Source organism: Schistocerca serialis, chromosome 5, assembly GCF_023864345.2.
Source record: "Schistocerca serialis cubense isolate TAMUIC-IGC-003099 chromosome 5, iqSchSeri2.2, whole genome shotgun sequence".
In the NCBI taxonomy this organism is placed as follows: domain Eukaryota; kingdom Metazoa; phylum Arthropoda; class Insecta; order Orthoptera; family Acrididae; genus Schistocerca; species Schistocerca serialis.
This window is the reverse complement of record NC_064642.1, coordinates 605,251,088-605,261,990: the sequence shown is the minus strand read 5'-3', so window position 1 is coordinate 605,261,990 and position 10,903 is coordinate 605,251,088. Positions and strand designations below refer to the sequence as shown.

Sequence of the window (10,903 nt, the reverse complement as noted above, 5' to 3'; positions counted from 1 at the left end):
AAATGCACACTACGCGTCCGGCAATTTCAATAGCACTAAGTCAGGTCCGCAGGCCTGACCTTCCTACTTTAGCCATAGTCATTTCCCCACCATGTGACTTCTGCAGTCATCTTTTGATTTATCGTTACTGGTGAGTCTTCACATTTTTCTATCCAAACGCAGGTTTATTCAATTGTATTTAGTTGCGAGGTCTTACCTGAACTCTTTAGGTCCATACCCGCGGCTCGCAGTGCTCAAGTACACTGCCTGCGTCCGCTACCCATTAGAATTTTAGATGTTTCATTTTGTAACCGTCCAATTTAAGCCGTTCTGACAGTTCAGACTTTGCACGACCGTGTATCTTTAATAGCTCAATGTTAAGTTAGTTACGTCATTATTTCTTCCCCTTCGTTTCCGGTTTCATTGTTTGTAATTGCCTTAATTTTTGCCGTTACTATACCTTCTAATTCTCAATATGTTGTTTATAAGTGTATACATCTGAAGACACGATTAAATCACCGCGAAACCGGTCGTGTATGATGTTGTAAGAAAGGAGCTATTAACAGCCAATGCGGCTACCAGAAGCATTTTTAGAAGATTTAAATAGCTTTAAAAATATATTTGTACGTAAGACACGGATGCCCAAACCGTAAACCAATATATTCTAACATGCCTTGCATGGCACAACGGGCTTTTTAAGTTTTGAAGAACAATAATCTTGTTCAAATTATTGCTAATATTAAGTTACATAACATCTATATCGCCAGAAAGCTAATTCCAAACTATGCCAGACATCTATTTAACAAACGGGTGCTTTTGTCTGATTTTCAGCTGCGTAGCTTAACTGCTTTCTATAGCCTGGAAGAAATTAGGTTCCTGTATGTAAAGAAGGACGTTTAATAACTTGAGTACAGTGTAATGTTCCACAATAATATTTATTAGTTCGTTATGAACCGGCTTTCAGCTCTTAGGCTATCTTCAGATCACTTAATGCTAAATAGATAGTCCACACAACTTCAGCGAGAATTCATAGCTGCGCCAAGAATGCTGTGCAAAGATATGTGACATTTTGTGACTATATCGATAAAAAACACATCTCCCATCGTTTGAATGACATTCATATGATATGAAATGTGATGTTCCCCATAAAGTAACTAAAGAGAGAAAACAAACATTACTGAAATTCTGGCTATTAATAAACACTAATCAAAGAATCCTGACCTGATCATTAATAACCAAACACAGTTTCATTACTCACGCTCATTAAACTAGCAGCCAGTTATTATTCCTCTCACAACTGTCTAATAAGCTTGTTATAACTTTTCCACACCCATATTGCATAGCCTTCTTTCTTCTCCTCCTTTTATTCGGTCTGTTCATTACATTCACCAGTTTGTCCATATGACACAGTATCCTGTGGTATTACTCAATTGTAAAACATTTCTGCTTTATACACTCATTTAGTTTTAATATTTGAATATACTGTAATATAAGATGTATTTGTTCTGAGTCTCTTTAGGTGTTACATCATGCTTGTGTTTTCTACATATATAGTCATAAAATGTCCCATATCTTTGTACAGCATTCTTTGTACAGCTATGAATTCTCGCAGAAGTTGTGTGGACTACATGTTTAGCATCAAGTTAGCTGACGATGGCCTACGAGGTGGACAGCTGGTTCAGAACGAACTAATTAACATTATTGTGGAATATCATTTCACAAATCACTGGTCTATGCATTTCATCGAAATTCTAAACAGATATTTCTTCCCCCCTACCCCCCACGCCCATGTAGTATAGCTGCTAGTTAAGATCTCTACGTGTTTTCCCACTTGGCGATCGTTTTATGTACGTTAGAGTAACGAATGTCTTTGTGACGATATACTCGCGAGCATGATTCTCATTCCTCTATTGGAACTCTCCTAAATTAGTCCATACCGGAATACTAAGTAGTCCTTCAAGCTGGTTTCCTTGTCATCTCAGCTATGATGATAATTTTAAATTTGGAGGTAGTGTTATAAAATATTCTATGAATATATTACTCCAGATTACCCCTGTGTCTTGCGCGCATTTGTCATAACATTTTTTTGCAGATTGGAACATTTATTATTCTGTAGCCAAATTCGCCTTCTGGCCCAGCAAATACTAAAGAGTGGAAGGAATTGAAGTCAAGATATACCTGTTGCAACTTACCTGTCGTTTGAGTGAAATGTATTTGTAATATGTGACTAATAAATTTAAAACTTGTAATTGGAAGCTAGAAGTAACAAAATGTCTTACTTACAGTGTCTCATTTTATTATTAGCAACAGGAAAGTAAGTGCTGTAAATTCCGACAACAGTGTTGCCAATGTGTTATGCTCTAGAATAGCTGTAGCTACACTACACTTGAATGTGAATATTAACTGTGTGCTGGCGTAAGCTGGCGTCAGCACACCAGGTGGCAAGGAGATTGCGAGGTCGATTGTAGGCACCGGAGCAAGCGAGTCTATCAGGAGAAAGGCCAACGACAGACCCGCGAACAATGGGCCACCAACGCCCTCTCGACTGCCAGTATTAAAGATCGCCGCCGCGGACCGAGACCCAGTCAGTTTCATCCCAGTCACTCGCACCCGCAATTATGAGTTAGCTCAGCCTCTACCTAGCAACCTAGTAGTGTATATAGCGGACCTGTAGACTTGAACTTCACCCGCAGTGAGTGTAACGTGGACTATCACGGAAGAGCTTGTACCACAACAACTAGCTTTTGTTAAGTGGCTTTCTTATTCTTATGAGTAAAGAACTCTGTTAATAAATTCATGCAGTTCGTGTTATAGAGGAGGATTCCGGCCACCAAACAACAGCCACTCCTTGCTTCCCATGGTACAAGCGTACAGTAACAACGAGACGAGACAAAAACTTTGTAAATTTCATTCATTTTGTGTGATCCAAATTTCTCCAAACGGAACCTGACAATCTGTAAATGAAACTGAATTAAATAAATGACTATTAATAATACATAGAATGGCTTCCTCCTCGATCAATCACAACATAACTGTCACCCATTGGATCAGTTATGAAAAAAAAGAAAAAAAGGAAATACACGTAGGATTGATTCTTACCTGTGCAACGGACAACTCTGCTCTGCTTTGCTTTACTGCGTAATAAATCATAGCTGCATGTTCCTGTAAGAAATCACTGCGTGGCAGATGGCCTTACAACTCACATATAGCTGCTTTGCGAAAGTAATTACTTTGTTACCAAAAAATTCAACTAACCGTCTACACAATAGTGCAATGTGTGACAGCACAGTTGTGTCAAGATTTACCTTCACACTGTGAGGAGAATCTTACTGAAACGTTGGTAAACAAATGAAAAGGTAACTTTAATTATAAATCATACTACTACATTTTAATAAGACAGAAATGGTACAGATTAACTTTAAAACTATGCTCTTCCTTTGGCATTGTCAAAGAAGGTGACCTGATTCAGACAAACAGTACTTAAACTTACTCTTTGCTGTTCTTATGAAATAGCTTTAACTGAAAGGGGAAGGATGAGCAATGCTTAACAAAAGTTTGAATAGACCACCGATAATTTTTCTACGGATCCCAAAGTATACCCATTGTTCATGGGAATCACAGCTTCGCGCTAAAATGCTACATGGAAGTTAAATGTGCAGTGTTCGCACCCTGTAAGAACTTCGTCCATGTTATCTCCATTGAAATGCACAATTCCTCTGTGAAAATATCTCGAAACCATTCTCTATCCTCTTTTACAACGTGGGGCGTCTCGAAGAAAAGTCGTCCTCTGTTCGCCCAGTGCTCCTCACTCACCGATGACTTGACACAGCAGCAGAATGACAGTGACGTCATCAGCTTTTAACACAACCTCTGGTAGCGAAAGAGGAACATATCACTCATAATGGCAGACATTGCAAACAAACCGGCATTTTTCATGATACAGAATCTTTTCGAGGTATGATATATGTCTTCTGGTAAATATCACTCCGAGCTGGACGAATTGAATGGTAATGTGGAAGTATATTTACTTCACAGATTTTTAATAATTTTGTGTCTTTTCTGTTCAGATTCGACTAAAAGAACTATTCAATATATCTGATATTGAAATAATAGGTGAAAAGAATCGTAGGCAGATAATCAAATACAAAATTGTAATTATATGTAAATTGTAGGTGGAGCAGATGGGGGGGGGGGGGGGGGAGGGGAGGAGAAAGGAAAGGAAAGTGAAAAGTTACTGATGCCAACTTCATCCGGACGTTACTCGGAATCGGCGGCGACGAGTGAAAATGTGTACTGGATCGTGATTCGAACCCAGGATCTCTTGCTTACTATGCACGTGTGTGAACCACTGCGCCATCCAGGACACCGTGCGGTCGCAACTGCGCGGGCGATCTCGACACACCTCAAGGCCGAACCACATTCCTACCAAGCACCACCTGTCCGCATTCCCTGTCTATTTCCTACGAGTGTCCATGCTTGCTACTCTGAGATTCCCGCAGGAGGTCAGGCTTGCTTGTGCATCCGCACTGAGGAAGGTGGATCCATTGCCCATCTAGGCGAACCATTTATATCAGTATGTGGTCCGAAAGAACAGAAACCATGCAGTCGTACGAAATTATAAATTTTTTGCCAGTATGTAATATTTACCCTTACGTTCGTTTTAGGCTGTACATAACAGATTTTACCTGAAGATTTTAGAATAGGACAGTGTTGTATACTGCTAGTTGCGCCTCTAATACTATATGTGGTATGTTAATTCCGTGTTGCTTTGATAGCAAGCCAATAGCAATTTTTACATAAAATATTGCTTCATTACTGTTTTGAATAATATTATTAGTTATATACTTTGTTAAGTACAAGCAAACATTTATTAGTATCTGAATAACCTTGTTACGTTTACGCTCTGTTAACAAAAGCAAACACTTGTTACATGTTTTGCTTTTTTCGTGGACAAATCTCTATTTGCAGTAACTCACTGTAATGAAAATAATTATGCAGACGTTCCACTGTGTAAAAAAAATATATATATATAACGCTGTACGGGTTCTATGTTTCAGTTGCTGTCAAAGATAACGCGATACGTTCCACAAATTAGTCTTCTTCTAAATAATTATTTTCTTGAAACTTCGTGGCAGATTAACACTGTGCGCCAGGCCGAGACTAAAACTCGGTACCTTCGCCTTCCTGGCGGAAATAAAGCTGTGATATCGGTCGTGAATCGTTCTTGGGTAGCGCAGTCGGTGCAGCATTTGCCCGCGAAAGGCAAAGGTCGGATCTCGGCCCGGCACGCAGTTTTAATCTGCCATGAAATTTGATATCAGCGCACACTCCGTTGTAGAGTTAAAATTTCATTCTGAATTATTTTCTCATTCTCATTCTTTTGTCAGTACATAATATATATTTGCCTTTGCATTATTTTTAGGTTGAGTAGGCGACAACTGTTTTACCTGAAGATTTAAAATAAGAATGTTAAGATGATACAATTGTGTTTGCACATTGTAATTTGCATTTATAATACCATGTGTGGTTTGTTAATCCGCTTAAAAAAATCAAAAGCAAGCCAATAGAAATTTTTACGTAACTTCTTTCTTAAAGCAATTTTTTCTTTCGGCTTCATTGTTTTCAGATCTGAAGGTGATAGCTAAGCTACCGAAACTGGTCATCACTTTGAAAAAATTTTTAATGTTGAATGCGATTTAGTTAATACATAAAATTTTTTGAAACTTTAGAACGTTTTATTGAAAGTTTTTAAATATTTATAATTTTATAGAGATAGGCCAACTATTGTACATTCGGTATCCGACAACAATGCTGGAGGCGACTGATATAGTTTGTAAAATCGTTTTTGAGTTCCAACATCAAATGTCAGATCACCGTGAAAACAGACCTAAAAATTTTTAACACCATGCTTTTACTTCCTTCAAACACTGTGATTTAGACGTTGGCAATTGATTTTGATTTCCGTTGAATTTATCATCTTGTATTATGTTTTGTTCGTTTTCCTTACCTTGCGATGAATATCACGACGTTTCAGTGATGAGGAAAAGTCACATTAACGCATCAGTCAATATTTTGAGACATAAGATTTCGTTTCAGGTTGACAGTATAGCTCCTTTTCTCTTTCAATCGATCGGAAAAATAGTAATAAGTAATACAAGTTTGAAAAAATAAGGATTTATTGTTGGCGACAGATACAGATGTATGGCATCTCCGAGGCCTTTATTGTAGTTGCGAGGACAAGCAGCTGTGCCACATTAGTTGCAGCAGGTGTCGTTTGGCCCCTCAGCCATGGTGCCCGTGGTGGCCGCCGCCGTAGTTTCCGCCACCATGGCTTCCGCCATGGTGACCTCCTCCCCCATAGTGGCCGCCACCGCCGCCGCCACGTCCTCCATGGTGCGCGGCTTCTGGTTCAGCCACGGCAGCGGCTTGTACTGACATGCAGCAGATGGCGACCAGCACCAGCAGCGCAGCGTAGATCACCTGCTCAGCAGAAAAAATACACCACGTTACGAGGCGAAGGACACAGTCTGAGGCGAAATGCAAGTAGAGCGGTTTTTATATGTTCCCAAGTCTTAAGTCCGGGAAGAAAGAAGTACTGCTCTTAAGCACAGACCTATGAGCAGTGCCGCTGCCGAATCTGCTTGTACCCTCCTGCTACGAGACACCAGTAAGCTACATGCATATAAATAAACAACCGAGTAACAGAAGATTGTATCAGCTAGAAAGTCTCATCTCTACCTTGTCCCATTTGTTTCCCTTTTAAAACTATTAGCAGAAGTAAGTTCATTTTATTTGCACAGATTCTGTAATACAAGAAGAAAAATGGTTGATGTCAAATTTCTTCCACAATCTAATTAAAAACATCGTCAGTTACAAGAGTCAAACAGAGGTGATTTAGGAGTTGTTCTAAAGAGAAAGAAAGAAAGATTTGAGCTGAAATTTCTTTCTTTACAATTCGACGCACTGAACAAAAAAAAAAAAAAAAAAACAGATACTTTAAACCTGTATTATGTCATACAGAATTACAAAACAGAGAACACCAGATTCAGAACATTTAACGTAGTCATCGTCTGGTTTTCAAACACTATAACAGCCCTGTTCGCAGTCCTTCTTCAGGGGCCACTCATGCAGCCACAAAATAAATATTTATATTTTGTGAAGTTCAAAAAATCATAGTCAGGGAGCGTATTTTTTCAAAACCATGTACTGTAAGTTGTTTGTGTGCTTCCACAACAAATGATCACGGAGATGAGGACAAATATAACGATAATAGCTGAGGCAAGGTTTCTAGGTCTAGTATGTACAGGTACATTAGAACGGAAAATTATAAAAAATGACAATTAAACAAAATTACCCTCCGATGATGGCAAAAAGACAATGAAACAAGTTTGGGCATTAAAAAGGAATAGTGGTTGCCTTAAAAAGGAACAGTTTTTTGCATAGTAGGCGGACCTGCATTCCCATACCTCTTTGGCTGAAACGATGAAGCACGAACACGAGTAAATGATTTTACAACAGTGAAAATACCCACATTTACGGTTTGAAAATGTCATATATCAGATACGGAGTACCATGTTAAAAACACAGCTAAGCAAGACAGCGTTCGCAGTCAACAAAGATATTTTGTATTTCGAATTCAGCTCATTTTACACCTGATACCACCAAACTGGTGTATTCTTAAATTTGTACCGAACAAGGTGTCAATCATTACGAAAGTGGCCCGTCTTTCGTTTTGGGCGGTGAAATGTCCCTAGGGCTTCTCCCCACCTGCACCGTAGATCCATATCTATTTATTTCAGTTTTACCATAAAATCATTTCTGGTTTCTTTCAGTGCTTGCTCTCCTGCTAAGACAGTTCAAATTTCCGTTTCGGTATTAACCAAACACTGCTAGTCTCTCTGCTCTTAGACCTCTGTTGACGGAGATCTCTTAGCAATTATAGCGCAGATATTACGAATTGCCTAACTTTAGTGTGAATAATTGCGAGAGATGAAATGAATCAGACGTCAAAAAAGACATTTTTGCCATATAGTCTCCCAACACATTTAGTGTGGCTAGAAAAGTAGCAGAGTGGTCTCAAAACGTCGGAAACATTGTATGGGAAGACAAGTTACTGTATAGAAAGAAACATAATAACGTTGATTTTGTAAAGTGAACTGTAGTGAAAAAACACTCTAGTACATTCTGCTAACAGTAAGACAATGATTTTACAACAACCAAACATTTTTGCTAAGAAGTATAAATATTCCTTTCATTTTCAGAGAGTGGTGATCAAAATCTTCCCTTTTCAAAACAATCCCCACTGCTACCCAGTTTGCAAAAAGACAGAAAAGGTCATGTAGAATAAAATAAACATAAAAAGGATTGGTTTATGATACTCCGGAAGTTCTGAGTGAGTACCACAATCCGAACAATGACTTCGTTTGCTTAGAACACTGTAACATTAGTTAATGTTATTGAAGTATTATCAATATCGACTTGAGAATCACATAAAAACGCATAATATTGGGAGAATGGTACTGGACAGACAATACAGTTTGCAATGTGCCGAATAAATCGTGCTAGCACTTAAAAATCTAGCGCTCGAGACAAAAAAATGAAACATCGAGGGTCCTTCATGCCGTACAGCCGTCCATGTTTTTCTGCTGGTGAATGTGATTATTCATCCTTTAGTAATTCACATGCATCTTTCACGAAAAATTTTGCCCAGCAGCATAAAAGTAACTATAACTAACCAGAGCGTACAAAGCGGCAACAATTCTCAGAAACTAAATTGGGGCACTTTCACACACGCATCAGCATTTCACCTGTACGATTACGATACACCGTTAAATTCTCTCAGACGGCGACAAAAAAAAATTTCTCCATATTTTTCAATATTTGTTATTTTCTTCACGTTCCTCTGCTTCCACACTTACTGTAATACAATATTGAGTTTCTCCCCTAAGTAAATCCTTACAACTATAGCATTGACTAAGTCGACTGTCTGTGAACTTCGTGGAGACGCTAATACTAAATCAATACATACAAATGATTATTAGCAGCGATGCGTGATCATCCCTTACCAGAAAACTCTTCATGTCGCCGGAGTAAGATCAGTTCACGGTATTCGCAGAGAATATGGTGAGTGTATGGAGCGTGCAGGTCTTTTATACCACAAGTCTTCGAGGACGGAGACAGAAAAAGCACGTCATTTCCGAGAATGTTACGAGAAGCACGTGTGATCCTTAAGCAGGGGAGGGGGGGGGGGGGGGGAGATCATAAATATTACAGAAACGCGTGTACACTCGTGCTGCGGTGTCACGTGTTAGCATAAACAATTACCCGACCGGTTCTCGGTTCTCCTGGTCTCGGGTATTCACCGACGCTGACAAAATCGTGCTTGTTATCTGACCTCGGATACGGCAGCTGCGTGTCTGCGTGTTCCAAAACCGGTCGACGCGCCTCACATGAGGTCACGTAGGCTGGATGCGAGACCCTGTCATTTTCTGGTATTACAAAACTCGCTCAGTTTGATTCATCAACACTTCATGCGACACTGCAGTTTGTATATAAACAGCATCACCACCAGGTGTCCTCCACTGCTGACTCCAAAGTTGAGCAGGCAGGTCGATACCGTTTTGACTCTGGCTGGCAGTCAATATGTAGTTTCTGATGTGCTGCTTAGAGACAGAAGAACGCTTCATCCTTGGGTATCGATAGCGTCTGCTCTTACATAGACCTATGTAAGGATTTTTTTTAAGTCAGCAATCTTCTGACTGATTTGATGCGGTCCGCCATAGATTACACTCCTGTGACCACCTTTTCATTTCAGAGTAGCACATGCACCTTACACTGAATCATTTGCTGGATGTATTCCAACCTCTGTTTTCTCCTACAGTTTTTACCCTCTACAGTTCCCTCTAGTTTATCCCTGCTGCCTTCACACATGTCCTCTCATTCTGTCTCTTCTTCTTATCAGTGTTTTCCATACGTTCTTTTCTTCACCGGTTCTGCGGAGAATCTCCTCATTTATTTTCTTGTCGGTCCATCACATTTTCCACATTCTTCTGTATCATCGCATCTCAAACACGGAGGTTCTCTTCTGTTCACGCTGTCCATGGTTCATTACCTTAGAGTACTGTACTCCTAGCGAACAGCCTCATAAAATTCTTCCTCAGACTGTGGTCTAAATTTGATACCTGGTGACTTCTCTTAGTCAGAAATGCCCTCTTTGCCTGTGCTAGTCTGCTTATGTCCTCCTTGCTTCGCTCGTCATGGGTTATTTTGTTTCCAAGGTAGCAGAATTCCTTAACTTTGTCTACTTTGTGATTGCAAGTTGCGATGTTAAGCTTCTCGCTACTTCATTTGTGCTACTTCTCATTATTTTCGTCTTTTTCCCGTTTACTATAAATCCACATTAGGAACTCATTAGACTCTTCATTCCTCCAACAGTTTTTGTAATTCTTCTCCACTTTCATTGAGGACAGAAGTGTCACAGCGAAGCTCATCAGAGATCTCCTTCCACTCTGAATTTTAATCCAGCTCCTCATCCTTTTTTATTTCCGTCATTGCCTCGTCGATGTATAGATTGAAAAACGAGGTCGAAAGACTTAATCCCTGTCTTACACTCTTTTTGATCGGAGCACTTCGTTCTTGGTCTTCCAATCTTATTGTTCCCTCTTGGTTCTTGTACATATTGTATATCACCCTAATTCGTTTTTAGTTTACACCCGTTTTTCTCAGAATTTCCAACATTTTTCCCCATTTCACACTGTCAGATGCATTTTCTGTACCAACCAGGCCCATGAACGTATCTTGAGTTTTCTTCAATCGTGGTCAGTCATAAAGTCAGAAATGCCTCTCTAGTGCCTTCACATTTCCTGAAGCCAAACTGATCACAATCTAACAAATCGTCAATTTTCTTTTCCTTTCCTCTGTATGT

At 39.5% G+C, this 10,903-nt stretch overlaps 1 long non-coding RNA gene across 1 annotated transcript; it reads right to left on the bottom strand.

The window, feature by feature from the left end:
- Positions 1 to 6,137: 6,137 nt before the first annotated feature.
- LOC126481535 (uncharacterized) lies at positions 6,138 to 9,168 on the bottom strand. Its single transcript, XR_007587586.1, has 2 exons — positions 9,045 to 9,168; positions 6,138 to 6,459 (listed from the first exon to the last, which is right to left on the bottom strand). It is a non-coding gene; the product is annotated as an uncharacterized LOC126481535 (long non-coding RNA).
- Between the last annotated feature and the right edge of the window lie 1,735 nt (positions 9,169 to 10,903).